We start from the raw sequence: 16,849 nt of genomic DNA, 5'->3' as shown, positions 1-16,849 counted from the left end.
GAACCACGCGGAATTAAACCTGTAAACCATGCGGAATTTAACCCCTTAACCATGTGGAATTTACCCCTTAACCATGTGGAATTAACCCTGTAAACCAGTGGAATTAACCCTGTTAACCATGTGGAATTAACCCTGTAACCATTGCGGAATTAACCCTGTAACCACGGGAATTAACCCTGTAACCATGTGGAATTAACCCTGTAACCATGTGGAATTAACCCTTAACCATTGTGGAATTAACCCTGTAACCATGCGGAATTAACCCTGTAACCATGTGGAATTAACCCCTTAACCACACACAATTAATGGGTCGATGTTCACCCAATTACGGCAAATCCGAAGTGAAACTATTGAGATGAGGGTTACCAGGTTACAACAAACATGTCATGTTTCAGAACAGCCTCAGGATAACGTGTTCAGTTACTCCAGCACAAAGTGAAGGTTTTGTCTCCTTCAAGTTTTTGGTGTTACAAAACACTTCATTTTAACAGTGTAGTTAGTGTGAACCAGAACTACTAGTTAGCCGACACAATCAGCCTCTTCCCTTTGGTTTGTGTGTGTGTGTGTTGTGTGTGTGTGTGTGTGTGTGTGTATGTGTGTGTGTGGTGTGTGTGTGTGTGTGTGTGTGTGTGTGTGTGTTGTGTGTGTGTGTGTGTGTGTGTGTTGTGTGCGTGCGCGCGCGGTGCGTGCGTGCGTGCCGTGCGTGTGTGTGCTTGCGTGTTTTGTTTGCACCCAGCCTGAAATAGCTCTATTTATACACCTGTCAATAAAACACCCCACTCACAATTTCCTGGCACACGCAAGCATACACACACACCATGGGTGGGAGCAAACAAGTTGTGTGTGGGTGTTTGTGTGTGTGTACCATCAGAGTCGATACTGTTGAGGGCAGTAGGAGGGATGACAGAGACTTTACACTGGCCGCCAGGGGACATTTCCCTGGGGTACAGGTTCCCTACACACTGTGTTGTACCTAGAATAACACAGGAGAATGGTGTTACTACACACACACACGCTCTCACACACACACACACACACACACACACACACGCTCTCCACACACACACACACACACACACCACACACACACACACACACACACACACACACACACACACACACACACACACACACACACACACACAACACACACACACACGCACACACACACACCACACACCACACGCTCTCACACACACACCACACACACCACAACACACACACACACACACACACACACACACACACCACACACACACACACACACACACGCTCTCACACACACACCACACACACACACACCACACACACACACACACACACACACACACACACACACACACACACACACACACACACACACACACACACACACAACACCACACACCATGGCTTTGCAGCCAGAGACACCGCCAGTCCTGCAGTCGGAGCACGCTGCCACAGGTCTTGTCACACACAGCACACTTGGCACTAACAGCAGGTTTTTCCCTCCAGCCATTGGTGGGGCATGGCGATCTACAGGACAGAATGACAGAGAGTCAGCCCAGGTACAACATACAGCATAATCACTATAGAAATATATGATTACATTTTCTACCTTCTTACTCTATCCTTCGCTCACACACATACACATACCAACACACATGTATTACATTTACATTGATTTAGCAGACACTCTTCTCCAGAGCAACTGACAGGACTGAGTGCATATATTTTGCACACACGCACACACACGCACACACACACACACACACACACACACACACACACACACACACACACACACACAACACACACACACACACACACACACACCACAACAACACACACACACACACACACACCACACACACACACACAACACACACACACACACAACACACCACACTTACCCCATCCTCGTCCTCGATGATGTCTTTGCCTATGGAGGCCAGCGTGGTCCCATTTGCAGTTGTTGGTGCCCTGACGGCACACCGCTTGTGAGCTTTGAATTTACAACTGGAAGACAAACATACAACAACAAACACACCTGGTTAGTCAACAACAACAAGAAATCGGTGCATCATGTTCTACACCGATGAGCAGAGGCTCATGAGAGAAGGGTTCACCCAGGATCGAAACAAGCCTTGATAACAGAAGCTGTTAGGTGATAAACAGAGAGCTGTTAGTGATAAACAGAGAGCTGTTAGGTGACATACAACATGAGAGCTGTTAGGTGATCAACAGAGAGCTGCTTAGGTGATAACAGAGAGCTGTTAGATCGGTGAGTAAACAGAGAGCTGTTAGGTGATTAAACAGAGAGCTGTTAGTGCATCAACAGAGAGCTGTTACTGATAACAGAGAGCTGTTAGGTATGATAACAGAGAAGCTGTTTAGGTGATAAACAGAGAGCTGTTAGGTTGATATAACAGAGAGCTGTTAGTGTAACAGAGAGCTGTTAGGTGATAACAGACGAGGTTTAGAGCTGTTAGTGATAAACAGAGAGCTGTTAGGTGATCAACAGAGAGCTGTTAGGTTGATAACAGAGAGTGTTAGGTGATAAACAGAGAGCTGTTAGGTGATAAACAGAAGCTGTAGGTTGATAAACAGAGAGCTGTTAGGTGATAACAGAGAGTGTTAGGTTAAACAGAGAGCTGTTAGGTGATAAACAGAGAGCTGTTAGGTGATAACAGAGAGCTGTTATGTGATAAACAGAGAGCTGTTAGGTATAAACAGAGAGCTGTTAGGTGATAAACAGAGAGCTGTTAGGTGATAAACAGAGAGCTGTAGGTGAATAAACAGAGAGCTTTTAGGGATAACAGAGAGCTGTTAGGTAGAAAACAGAGAGCTGTTAGTGATAACAGAGAGCTGTTAGGTGATAAACAGAGAGCTGTTAGGTGATAAGAAGAGCTGTTAGGGTGATAAACAGAGAGCTGTTGGTGATAACAGAGAGCTGTTGGGTGAAAACAGGAGCTGTTTAGGTGATAACAGAGAGCTGTTATGTGGATAAACAGAGAGCAGTTATGAAAACAGAGAGCTGTTAGGTGATAACAGAGAGCTGTTAGGTGATAAACAGAAGAGCTGTTGGGGTGATAAACAGAGAGCTGTTGGGTGATAAACAGAGAGCTGTTGAGGTGATAAACAGAGGCTGTTATGTGATAAACAAGAGAGCTGTTAGGTGATAAACAGAGGAGCTGTTAGGTGATAAACAGAGAGCTGTTAGGTGATAAACAAGAAGGCTGTTATGTGGATAAACCAGAAGACTGTTAGGTGATAAACAGAGAGCTGTTAGGTGAATAAACAGAGAGCTGTTAGGTGATATAGCAGAGAGCTGTTAGGTGATAAACAAGGAGCTGGTTGGGTGATAAACAGAGAGCTGTTGGGTGATAAACAGAGAGCTTGTTATGTGATAAACAGAGAGCTGTTAGGTGATAAACAGAGAGCCTGTTAGGTGATAAACAGAGAGCTGTTAGGTGATAAGCAGAGAGCTGTTAGGTGATAAACAAGAGCGTTGGTGATAAACAGAGAGCTGTCTGTTGGTGATAAACAGAGAGCTGTTAGGTGATAAACAGAGAGCTGTTAGGTGATAAACAGAGAGCTGTTATGTGATAAACAGAGAGCTGTTAGGTGTAATAAGCAGAGAGCTGTTAGGTGATAAACAGAGAGCTGTTTAGGTGATAAACAGAGAGCGTTAAGGTGATAACAGAGAGCTGTTATGTGAGGTAAAACAGGAGAGCTGTTAGGTTGGCTAATAAGGCAGAGAGCTGTTAGGTTGATAAACAGAGAGCTGTTGGGGGGATACTAATCAGAGGCTGTTGAGGCTGATAAACAGAGAGCTGTTAGGCGTGATAAAACAGAGAGCTGTTAGGGTGATAAACAGGAGAGCTGTTAGGTGATAAGCAGAGAAAGCTGTTAGGTGATAAACAGAGAGCTGTTTGGTTGAATAAAACAGAGAGCTGTTGGGTATAAACAGAGAGCTGTTAGGTTGACTAAAACAGAGAGCTGTTAGGTGATAACAGAGAGCTGTTATGGGATAAACAGAAGCTGTAGGTGATAAGCAGAGAGCTGTTAGGTGATAAACAGAGAGCTGTTAAGGTGATAAACAGAGAGCTGTTAGGTGATAACAGGAGAGGCTGTTATTTGATAAAACAGAGAGCTGTTAGGTGATAAGCAGAGAGCTGTTAGGTGATTAAACAGAGAGCTGTTGGGTGATAAACAGAGAGCTGTTGTGATAAACAGAGACTGTTAGGTGATAAACAGAGAGCTGTTAGGTGTATAAACAGAGAGCTGTTAGGTGATAAAAGCCAGAGAGCTGTTTAGGTGATAAAACAGAGAGCTGTTAGGTGATAAACAGAGAGCTGTTGGGTGATAAACAGAGAGAGCTGTTAGGTATCAACAGAGAGGGCTGTTTAGTGATAAACAGAGAGCTGTTAGGTGATAAAACAGAGAGCTGTTAGGTGATAAACAGAGAGCTGTTAGGTGATAAACAGAGAAGCTGTTATGTGATAAACAGAGAGCTGTTAGGTGATAAACAGAAGCTGTTATGTGATAAAGAGAGAGTGTTAGTGATAAACAGAGAGCTGTTGGTGATAAACAGAGAGCTGTTAGGTGATAACAGAGAGCTGTAGGTGATAAACAGAGAGCTGTTAGGTTGATAAACAGAGAGCTGTTGGGGTGATAAACAAGAGCTGTTAGTGATAAACAGAGAGCTGTTAGTTTTGATAAAAGCAGAGAGCTGTTAGGTGATAAACAGAGAGCTGATTGGGTGAAAAACAGAGAGCTGTTGGGTGATAACAGAGAGCCTGGATGTGATAAACAGAGAGCTGTTAGTGATAAACAGAGAGCTGTTAGGTTATAAACAGAGAGCTGTTAGGTGATAAAAGAGAGAGCTGTTAGGTGATAAACAGAAGGCTGTTAGTGAAAAACAGAGAGCTGTTAGGTGATAAAAACAGAGAGCTGGTTAGGTGATAAACAGAGAGCTGTTAGGGTGATAAAGAGAGAGCGTTTAGGTGATAAACAGAGAGCTGTTGAGGGGATAAACAGAGAGCTGTTAGGTGATAAACAGAGAGCTGTTAGGTGATAAACGAGAAAAGAGCTGTTAGGTATAAACAGAGAGCTGTTTAGGTGATAAACAGAGGAGCTGTTAGGTGGATAACAGAGAGCTGTTAGAGTTGATACACAGAGAGCTGTTAGGTGATAAAACAGCAGAGCTGTTAGGGTGATAAAGCAGAGAGCTGTTTTGTACGTGTTACGGTTTGATAAACAGAGAGCTGTATAGGTGATAACACAGAGAGCTGTAGGTGATAAACAGAGAGCTGTTAGGTGATAAAACAGAGAGCTGTTAGGTGATAAAAGCCAGAGAGCTGTTAGGTGATAAACAGAGAGCTGTTTAGTATAAACAGAGATCTGTAGGTGAGGGTGAGTTTACTCACTTTTCATTCCCCAGCTCTACCACTGCCTGAAGATTGTTTGTCTTAAAATGCGCAGCGAGAGCGCTGACTGTTCCGTGTGGACTGAAGGCTTCATCCTAAGCCCGCTCTGTCAGACTATGCTGCCATTTCTGCCTCAGGCCTTGTGTGAAACAGACAGAGGAACACAGCCCTAGGGAACCAGAGCCAATTCCACGTAACTCTTTAACCCTATTTTTCTACCTCTAACCCATAGATGTGTGGTGTGTGCTGTGTATTGTGCTGCTGTGTTGTGTGTGTGTGTGCGGTATGTGTGTGTGTGCGCACATGCACAGTTACTACACAGAACTGTCCTAGACTAGAGGATTACAGTGTTAAAGTCCTATAGCTTAATCCCTCTGGAACCACCATCAGGTTAACACCCAAAGATCACTCTGGAACCACCATTCAGGTTAACACACTGCATTCACACTGGAACCACATTCAGGTTAACACACCTGAATCACTCTGGAACCACCATCAGGTTAACACAACGGGATCACTCTGGAACCCACCATCATGGCTGTTAACACCACGGGCATCACTCTGGAAACCACCATCAGGTTAACACACCGCATTCACTCTGGGAAACACCATCAGGTTAACACACGGATTCACTCTGCGAACCACCATCAGTTAACACACCTGATCACTTTGGAACCACCCCATCAGGTTAACCCCACTGATCACTCTGGAAAACCACCAATCAGGTCTAACACACGGATCACACTGGAACCACCATCAGGTTTAACCACACGGATTCCACTGCTGAAACCACCATCAGGTTTAAACACACTGATCACTCTGGAACCACCAATTCGAGCGTTAACACACGACAACTGACCACGGTTAACCGTCTGGAACCACCATTCAGTCGTTAAACACGATACTCTGAACAGTACACTCACTGATCACTCTGCAACCACCATCACAGGTTAACACACGTGATCACATCTGGAACCACCATCAGGTTAACACCCACGCCACTGATCACTCTGGAACCACCATCAGGTTAACACCGCCCATCTGACATCACTCTGGAACCACCATCAGCGTTAACCACACTGGATTCACTCTGGAACCACCATCAGGTTAACACGATCACTCTGGTACCCAATTCCACACTGATCACTCTGGAACCACCATTCAGGTTAAACACTGACTCACACGGATCACCTCTCTGGAACCACCATTCACTTAACACACTTGATCACACTGATCAACTTCTGGGAGCACTCTGGAACCACCATCAGGTTAACACACTGATCACACTGATCACACGGATCACTCTGGAACCACCATCAGGTTAACACACTGATACTGTTACACTACCAGGTTACCAGGTTAGCACTTTATTTGACCTTTTAGCAGGGAAAACAATACCAATAGATTAATCAAGAAGCTTTTTTTGGGAGGGGGCGTGTTAAAATAGCCCACAATCTATCAATTGTGTTGAAATTGTTTATTTAAGTACCAGAGAGTGCTTATTGTTACCTCACTACCAAATAAGGCACATTTTAGGATCCACTGCATTTAAATACATCTCSACTTGCATAATAGGGAATGCAAGTGTCAGAGGCATGGAGCATGCAGTCTGGATCCCTGTCACAGGCCCTCAGGCCGCTCAAAACAATGAGCTGTAAAACCCCAGGTGAGAGAGAGACTGTAACCCACTGTAACCTCTGCATATAAACAGTACAGTCTATATATGACGGCCGACCGGTCAGGCACTTATTGTGAGTGGCTTTGCATAAGAATGAATTAAAATGTAAATGCAGAAGGAACACATGATATCTGGCCACCAAAGTGAGTGGAGTGCGTCCATAATGTATATTCATTATAGATGAGGAGGCACTTAACAACCAAACATGAAAAATGACTGGAAAGTTCCATTGTCGAAAACAACACTCAGATAAGGACACACGCACACGTACAGGCACGTGCTGACACGCAAACACACACATACACGCACACACACACACACACACACACACCGGGAAATCAAGACTAATTGGCCAGCTCCACTCCTTGCCATTGGCAGACAGTGATAAACAGTATTGTGTTCTCTTAATGTTGACTAAATGTTGACTAAATGTTGACTAAATGTTSACTAACAGGATTTAGAGTTCCATTAGGGAAACATCGATTGCAGACGGATAGGAGATGTTTTTTTTTTATAGAGATTAGTTCCGTGGTTTCAGACTGTTTGTAGCCAGGGGATAACTGGTGTATGTGGGGCACTCATCAATCCTTATTGATCGTCAAGCAGCAGGAAATCAAAGTGAAACAGAAGCATCTCTGATTGCTGTGAAACTGTCTGTCTAGCTGTTCTCACCACTTTAAAGCCTCTCTTTCTCTATCTTTTGTTTCTCTGTGCTTCATAATTTGTCTTCAATTCACTGAATGTGCATTCGGAAAGTATTGAGACCCCACATTTTGTTACGTTACAGCCTTATTCTAAAATGGATAAAGTTAAAACATTTCCTCATCAATCCACAGAAAATAAATACTCATAATGAAGAAAAGTGGGAAACAGGTTTGTAGAAATGTTTACAAATGTATTGAAAAATAAAAAAAAGAAATACCTTATTACATAAGAATTCAGACCCTTGCGATGAGACTCAAAATATTAGCTCAGGTGGATCCTATTTCCTAAAAACCTGTTTTTGCTTTGTATTATGTGTATCGTGTTTGTGTGATGATTGGATGAGAAAATAAACGATTAATACAATTTAGAATAAGGCTTGTAACGTAATAAAAATGTGCGGAAAAAAGTCAAGGGGTTCTATGCTTATCTGAATGCAATGTTTATGACAAAGAATATTGTTGCACCCCCTCCAAATTGTGGATTCGGCTATTTAAGCTCACCACTATATTGCTGACAGGTGTCCAACATTGTGCTCAAACACCCATACATTCTACATAGACAACATCAGCAGTAGATGGCCTTACTGAAGAGCTCAGTGACTTTCAACTTGGCACCGTCATAGGATGCCACCTTTCCAACAAGTCAGTCTTACTTCAAATTACTGCCCTGCTAGAGCTGCCCCCGGTCAACTGTACAGTGCTGTTAGTTGAAGTGGAAATGTCTTGGAGGCAACAATGGCTCAGCCGTGAAGTGGTAGGCCACAACAAACTCACAGAACAGGACCGCTGAGTGCTACAGCACTTGGCGTGTAAACACTCACTACCGAGTTTCAAACTGCCTCTGGAACAAGAACTGTTCGTCGGGAGCTTCGTGAAATGGGTTTTCATGGCCAAGCAGCCGCACACAAGCCTAAGATCACCATGCGCGATGCCAAGCGTCGGCTGGAGTGGTGTAAAACTCGCCACCATTGGACTCTGGAGCCGTGGAAACGTGTTCTCTGGAGTGATGAGTCAAGCTTCACCATCTGGCAGTCTGACGGACTAATCTGGGTTTTTGCGAATGCCAAGAGAACACTACCTGCCCCGATGCATAGTGCCAACTGTAAAGATTGGTAGGGGAGGAATAATGGTCTGGGGCTGTTTTTCATGGTTCTGTCAAGGCCCCTTAGTTCCTGTGAAGGGAACTCTTAAGGCTACAGCATACAATGACATTCTAGATCATTCTGTGCTTCCAACTTTGTGGCAACAGTTTGGCGAAGGCCCTTTCTTGTTTCAGCAATGCCCCCGTGCTCAAAGCTTTTTGCACATGTAATGTATCTCACCAGAGAAMGCATCCGAGTGAGAAAAACAGCGCCCCTCTGRCTCTGTGTGTATATGCCATGATCTAACGCTGTCTGGTCCAAAAGAGAATGGCATTGTTGACGCCAGTACCAATGAATGCAAGGGAAGCCAGCGAGCCAATCAGCGTTGAGCTAATTTGAGTGAGCTCAACTGTGAATGGTCCAGGCAGCACACCAAAAAAAAGTGTCAAGGAAAGCCAGGATTTGGCTTCAGTCCAATCACATCTCATCAAGAGCATACGTCACTGACAGAAACTCGTTGTGCATTTCGTTGTGTTGTTGTTCTCCGGTGGCTAGCTAGATAGCAAAAAACGGTCCTTTCCTAACTTAGCCATGGCTGGAGATAGTGATTTGGACTTGTGGTTTTACTTCATTCTCCACACTGGCCAATGATTATAACGGCAATTCTGGTCCAACCATACATTCAAACATTGTGCCCCTGGCCTGAGAGGATGGAAGTTCAATATGTAGCTAGATGTAGAAGGCTAATGTTAACTATATAACGTTGCCCATGAATGGAAGTTAGGCTAGCGAGCAAGCATTTTAGCCGGGTAGCCTAGGACAACAAAAAATAAAAGCATGTACTGTATGACAGAGTGATAGGCCGTTTAGACAACATGAAAGAGAGGAGGATGGCATTGGTGTTCCTCAACAAGTAGGGTGAGTCAACAAATCAAATCAAGTTTATTTTATATAGCCCTTCGTACATCAGCTAATATCTCGAAGTGCTGTATAGAAACCCAGCCTAAAACCCCAAACAGCAAGCAATGCAGGTGTAGAAGCACGGTGTAGAAAAACAATGCAGGTGTAGAAAAACATGTTTTTTCTACTTGCACCAATGTGCACGCACGCACGCACGCACACACACACATCATATTTAGCTTATGTTAATTGGATTAAACTGTTTTTGGTATCTTTTAGTTGTCACTGTATTAGACAAAGCAGAGGTGATGTTGAAGTTGAAATGGTGCTGGAATAGTGGAGGCAGCTCCTGTTTTCTTTGCAACTTGCAGTAACTCTCTGTGGTTCTAAATCAATAGTTGTTTTGCGGCCTGAAAATGTTGGAAACATTAACTTGCTTGACCATGCTGTAGGTCATGTACWTTAACTGTTTGTTACATGCAATGTGCCTTTTGGACTTCACCGGAGAGAGTTTGCCCAGGTTTGGCTGTCATTGTAAACAAGATTTTGTTCTTAACTGACTTGCCTGGTTAAATAAAAAGACATCTTATTGTCTCAGCCTTAGGCCTATATATGACGATCGCAAGAAATATGAACTAACAGGTTACAGAGCAAACAACCAATTACACAACACATAGGTTGTAATATGGCTTTTCCCCCTGTTTTTCCCCCAGTGATTTTCCCCCATACACCACTACTGGCAATAGGTGTTGCATTATGGGGTGGCAGGTAGCCTAGTGGTTAGAGCGTTGGACTAGTAACCGAAAGGTTGCAAGATTGAATCCCCGGCCTAGTTAAAGGTAAAAAGGTAAAAACTCTGTCGTTCTACACCAGAACAAGGCAGTTAACCCACTGTTCCTAGGCCGTCATTGAAAACAAGAATCTGTTCATAACTGACTTGCCTAGTTAAATGAAAGAAAAATAAAACATTATCAATTGAAATACAGATTGGCACATGGTCTAATGGTCCCAAAAACGATACTAAAATAGCCAAAGTAATGTTCATTACAAAAGCTCTGTACTACACAGAACCAGAGCCACATGAGTACTGCAAACTATGTATCCAGTCATTCTTTATTGAAGCCACGACAACGCAATCAGAATGAATTAGAAGGAGCTAATGATCGATACCCTAGACAAAGCAAATACAAAATCTGGACCTTGAAGCCAGTTTAACTCCTGATTTTCATTCTTCCACTCTAATGAAGGACTGATTTAGACCTGGGACACCAAGTCGGTACAATTAATGATCKGATAAAACAGCAGTACTCCAGAACAGACTTCCAGGATCGGATTTGAATATCCCTGCCCTAGACCCAAGACCGGATTTGGGAAACCAATGTAGTTTTTTTGTAGTGGAAAACTTATTGCAATTTGTCACACTATTCTACACATTGTGTAGATTCAAAGCTAATTTCCTACAATTCTACACATTTTTCCACGAGCAGAGAGAAAAATGTTCTGTTTTATAGCTCATCTCATGCTATTGTTCACATCTAATGCTAAGATAACATTTAACAGTTTTCAAGCTAATTTCCTGCTATTCTACACGTGTTCTATTGAGGCTGAGAGAAATTTATACAGTTTTAAAGCAAATTTCCTGCAATTCTACATTTGCCATTGCTTATGACAGGTACCCCCCCCCCCCCCCCCCAACCCAACAAAAGGAGTTTGGGGGCCCCGGGGTACGTGCCAAGAAGGCCAACCCTTGTTCTGATCTGGAGAGCTACTGGGTGTATAGGCTTTGGTTTCAACACTACTCTCACTAGCTAATCAAGGTCCTGATGAGCAGCTGATTAAAGTAGCAGATTCAGATGTATGTTAGAGCAGTGCTGGAGCCAAAGTGTGCGGAAGAAGGAGGGTTGGCCCGTCCTGGTTCAGACAGGCTGCAGAGGAGACTGGAACAACGGGGGGTTGATATACTGCAGTAATGAGAGATTGTGTCAGAGAAGAAGAGTTAGCTCTCTCTGCCTCTCTCTCTTGCTCTCTCTCCTCTCCATCTCTCTGCCTCTCTCCCACCCCTCTCTCTCGCTCTCTGTCTAMCTCTATCTGCCTCTCTCACCCCTCTCTCACACACACACACAGTGCCTCTCAATATTACGAATATGTTTTTCCCCTAACAGTAACAGGGGCTCCCGAGWGGCGCAGCGGTCTAAGGCACTGCAGCTCAGTGCAAGAGGTGTCACTACAGCCCCTTGTTCAAATCCAGGCTGTATCACATCCGGCCGGGATTGGGAGTCCCATWGGGCGGCGCACAATTGGCCCAGCATCGTCCGGGTTTGGTTGGGGTAGGCCATCATTGTAAGTAAGAATTTATWCTTTACTGGCTTGCCTAGTAAAACAAAAAATGTCAGACGGTATATGATTTGTCCCTATGTTGAATCAACACTATATTAAAACTACAGGGACAGGTGTGGGAATGACGCAACTTGTCCACACCTCGGCTGTGAAGGAACAGTGTAACCAACCATTTACGTACCAATACTATTTATACACCATTTCCTGGTTTCATAGAGCGTATCAGAACACCGTAATGAACACCATCTGTATATTCCTCTCATGCTAATTAGCATAGCGTGTGTGTGTGACTGTGTGTGTGTGTGTGTGTGTGTCTACCGTAGACATTGTGAGTCTAACGTTCCACATCATCTGGAACCATTAAGCATGAATTAACACACACTCACACACCACACACACAGCCATAAAAGCCTTTGAAGAGCCTTCAAAGAGGAAGCCCTTCATTTTAGGGCAATTAATGGGTTATCATTAGCCTCTCACACTAGGCTAGCCAGCAGAGAGGTCACGACATATCGTAAGCTCTTCTCAACCCACACCTCACTTCTCCAGCCAATACACCAATCGCCTATCATTCAACTCCATTACTGCTCTGCCCTACTATTCTTAATCGATCCGAATTGAAATAATATCATAAAGTGGTATTGACTGCATAGTTAAATTGAACAGCCCCCAGCCCTGCTCTACTAAGAGCTCATAGTCCTACTTCCTGGATGGGTTAGGCTGGTTGTGACCTTATACTCCACAGGGAGGAAATAGTAAGTCTGTCCTATTCCCCATCGTACAGCCCTGTTAACACTATATCTCCCCTCCACCTCTCCAGGAATGATTCAAACTACCACGGCCCAGGAGGGACACACAGCACTAAGAACACCACGGCGCAGGAGGGGACACACAGCACTAAGGAAAACTACCACGGCCCAGGAGGGACACACAGCACTAAGGAACTACCACGGCCCAGGAGGGACACACAGAACTAAGGAAACTACCACGGCCCAAGGGGACACCAGCACTAAGGAAACTACCCATGAGACCAGAGGGGACACACCAAGCACTAAGGAAATACCACGCTCAGGAGGGACATACAGCACTAAGGAAACTACCACGGACCAGGAGGGACAACAGCACTAAGGAACTACCACAGCTCAGGGGGTCACACAGCGCTAAGAAACTACCACGGCCCAGGAGGAACCACAGCACTAAGGAAACCACCACAGCTCAGAGGACACACAGCACTAAGGAAACTACCACGGACCTGGAGGACACATAGCACTAAGGAAACTACCACGCTCAGGAGGGACATACAGCACTAAGGAAACCACACAGCGACTCAGGAGGGACACACAGCACTAAGGAAACCACCACAGCTCAGAAGGGACACACAGCACTAAGGAAAACACAGAAAGACAGCATCCCTCTCATTAATGAGGAGACGGAAGAGATAAATTGAGGAGGAGAGGTGTTAGGAGAGACAAGAGATGTGAGTGTGTGTGTCTTACCTTCGCAGGGACAGGCCGGGGAGGTACGCCAGAGAGGCTGTCTCTACAGACGTTACAGAAGGTGGGCCGTGCGTCGGGAGCAGCATACCAGTTGTGCATCCTGAGAAATTGTTCCCATTAAAACTGTGCTGTCTGACAAACGAGAGTTAAATCAGTTGGCAACCACCAGGATAGACAAGTCGGGTACTTTAATTCAAACATTTAGGCTCCCTTTTTGCTCACATTAAGAAACACACACTGACCAACATAATGTAACATTAGGAATAGGACGGTATTGGCACAATGACCCTGACATTTTTAAGAGACGTGTGGACACAGATAACCGTATCTTAAATAGATGGAACAGTACATTTATCCAAAGGGTCTTCCACATCTAGTAAACATTTGATTGCATGTTCACATTGATTACCTTAAACTCAGACACAGTTAAAGAAAACCTATATAAATTGCTAACATAATTGCATTTACGAGTGCTCACTATACAATTTTTTTGGACAAGCTTCAATGGTGTTTTAGCGTGAGCAACATAGAACCTATTACACACAACATTTTACACAAAGCATTTGAAGAGATTGACATGACATTTTTCTACCTTCTTTATAGAAGACTTTTTACAACGTATAGAAGACGATTTTTTACCATTAAAATCATACCACACGCACACGCTACAAGCACATGGCACACACGCGCACACACACACACACACACACACACACACACACACACACACACACACACACACACACACACACACACACACACACACACACACACCCACACACCACACACACACACACACACACACAACACACCACACCATCTATCCATCCCTATTAGAATGGGAACGTGTGCGTTCCAACATGGGAGTATCCTGAACCTCTAGTTCTTACTCGCAGCTCAGCGGTGACATTGCAGGTTGGAGAGGAAAGAGGGCAGAGAGGCAAACCAATCTTATATCATCTTTCTTTCCAATTGAAAGGCATTAACTTATGCCATGCTATGGCATTATGTGGTATACCCTGTTTCTGCCTGGAGACAAGCGCTGCAGTCACCAATATCAACAGTTATATCTGCTTCTGGTCACGGCTAAACATAACAAACGGATCATTTCTAAACGGCAATGCTGTTAAAAAAACATCTTTGAGAAGATAATACAGGGACTATTATTATTCAGCATGAATATCTAACAGCCACTCTTATCTTCCTTTTGTAAAAAGATGAATTGGGTTCGTTATAGAGTGATGTGAGGGACTATTTAGTGGCGAGCTCTTTTTCCTGGTGATTTCTAAGACACCCAGAGAGTAAGACAGACACTAGCAGTTAAAAACCTGAAAACCTTTCCGTATAGACAACATGTGTGTGTGTGTGTGTGTGTGTGTGTGTGTGTGTGTGTGTGTGTGTGTGTGTGTGTGTGTGTGTGTGTGTGTGTGTGTGTGTGTGTGTGTGTGTGTGTGTGTGTGTGTGTGTGTGTGTGTGTGTGTGTGTGTGTGTGTGTGTGCGTGCGGCGTTAGGGTGCCGTGCATGCATGTGTGACTATGGGACTCCTCTGAGTGTGACACTGTGTGTGTATGCATGTGTGTATGTCTCCTGTGAGCTGGGCTTCCACGACCACCCTCAATGGGTGAAATAGTTCCCCCATGTTCCAGTCCACTGCACGATACAGAGCATGCAACCCACTGCGTACACTATACTACCCTGCTGCTCACACTACACTACCCTGCTGCTCACACTACACTACCCTGCTGCTCACACTACACTACCCTGCTGCTCACACACGTTCAAAAGAAACAACAGAAACAGAAATATTTGCACTCTAAACAGCAACAACTGACATAGTAAGCCAATGATCAGATCAAAGATCTATTGTCCTTCTCCCTCTTCTCTCCTTCCAGCTCTCTCCATGCCTCGTTTCTCCATGCCTCCTCTCTCCATGTCTCCTCTCTCATTCTCTTCCTCTTTCTCTCTCACTCTCAAAAGCTCACACAGGCAGTGGATCTGTTGCTATAGAGAACAGAGAATGGATCTGTTGCTATAGAGAACAGAGAATGGATCTGGTCTTACCTCGTAATGCTCTCGGGACTGGACGGACTTCAGCGAGCTGATCCAGTCCTCCATCTCTTTCCTGTTTTCCGCGCAGAGGATGAGCCTGCGGAACGGAGTGATCACCTGGATGGATAGAGAGACAGAGAGAGAGAGAGAGAGAGAGAGAGAGGGAAAATTAGTGTACTGTCCTCTCCTCTGCCTGCTCTGCCTCTGAGCCGGCGGGAGATTCGCTCTCCGTCTTTAAGAGAACTAGCCCCCTCCCTCCCTCGCTCTCTTTCTCAGCCCTCTCAAATATTTCCTCACTCTCTCTCCTCATTCAACTTATTCACCTCCCCCCTCTCTCCCCTCCCTCCTCTACTCTCCTCTCTCTCTACTCTCTCTCTCTCTCTCTCTCCTCCTCTCTCTCTCTCTCTCTCTCTCTAACACTCCCTCTGTTTTGAGTATGATGCGAGGTGACAGGCAGAGCCTTCGTAAAGGCGATAGCCCATCACCCCACTTCCTCCTCTCTTCCTTCTCTCTGTCCCTCTCTCTCCGGCTGAGGGAGGAAAGGAGAGCCTCCCAGGAGACACACAGACAGAAAGAGACACAACCCTTTAGACACACCGACAGAAAGACATAACAGACAAAAAGAAATGAGACAGAAAGACAGAAAGCATAACAGACATAAAGACATAACAGACAGAAAGACATAAAAGACAGAAGACATAAACAGACAGAAACATAACAGAAAAAAGAATGAGACAGAAAGACATGAGACAGAAAGACATACAGACATAAAGACATAACAGACAGAAAGACATAACAGACAGAAAGACATGAACAGAAAGCATAGACAGAAGACATGAGACAAAAGACATAGACAGAAAGACAGAAGAAAGAAGACATAACAGACGAAAGACATGAGAGAAAGACATGAGACAGAAAGACATAACAGACAGAAGATACAGAAAGAGAAAACTGAGACAGAAAGACATGAGACAGAAGACATAACAGACATAGAGACATAACAGACAGAAAGACATGAGACAGAAAGACATAACAGACAGAAAGACATGAGACAGAAAGACAAACAGACAGAAAGACATGAACAGAAAGACATAACAGACAGAAATACATAACAGACAGAAAGACATGAGACAGAAAGACATAAACATAGAGACATAAAGACATAAAGACATGAGACAGAAAGACATGACAG

At 44.3% G+C, this 16,849-nt stretch overlaps 1 pseudogene; it reads right to left on the bottom strand.

Moving 5' to 3' along the window:
- LOC111971941 (diacylglycerol kinase eta-like) overlaps positions 1-15,849 on the bottom strand; it is a 78,886-nt pseudogene extending 63,037 nt beyond the window's left edge.
- Between the last annotated feature and the right edge of the window lie 1,000 nt (positions 15,850-16,849).

Source organism: Salvelinus sp. IW2-2015, linkage group LG2 (genome assembly GCF_002910315.2).
Source record: "Salvelinus sp. IW2-2015 linkage group LG2, ASM291031v2, whole genome shotgun sequence".
In the NCBI taxonomy this organism is placed as follows: Eukaryota; Metazoa; Chordata; class Actinopteri; order Salmoniformes; family Salmonidae; genus Salvelinus; species Salvelinus sp. IW2-2015.
This window is presented reverse-complemented; position numbering and strand designations above follow the sequence as displayed.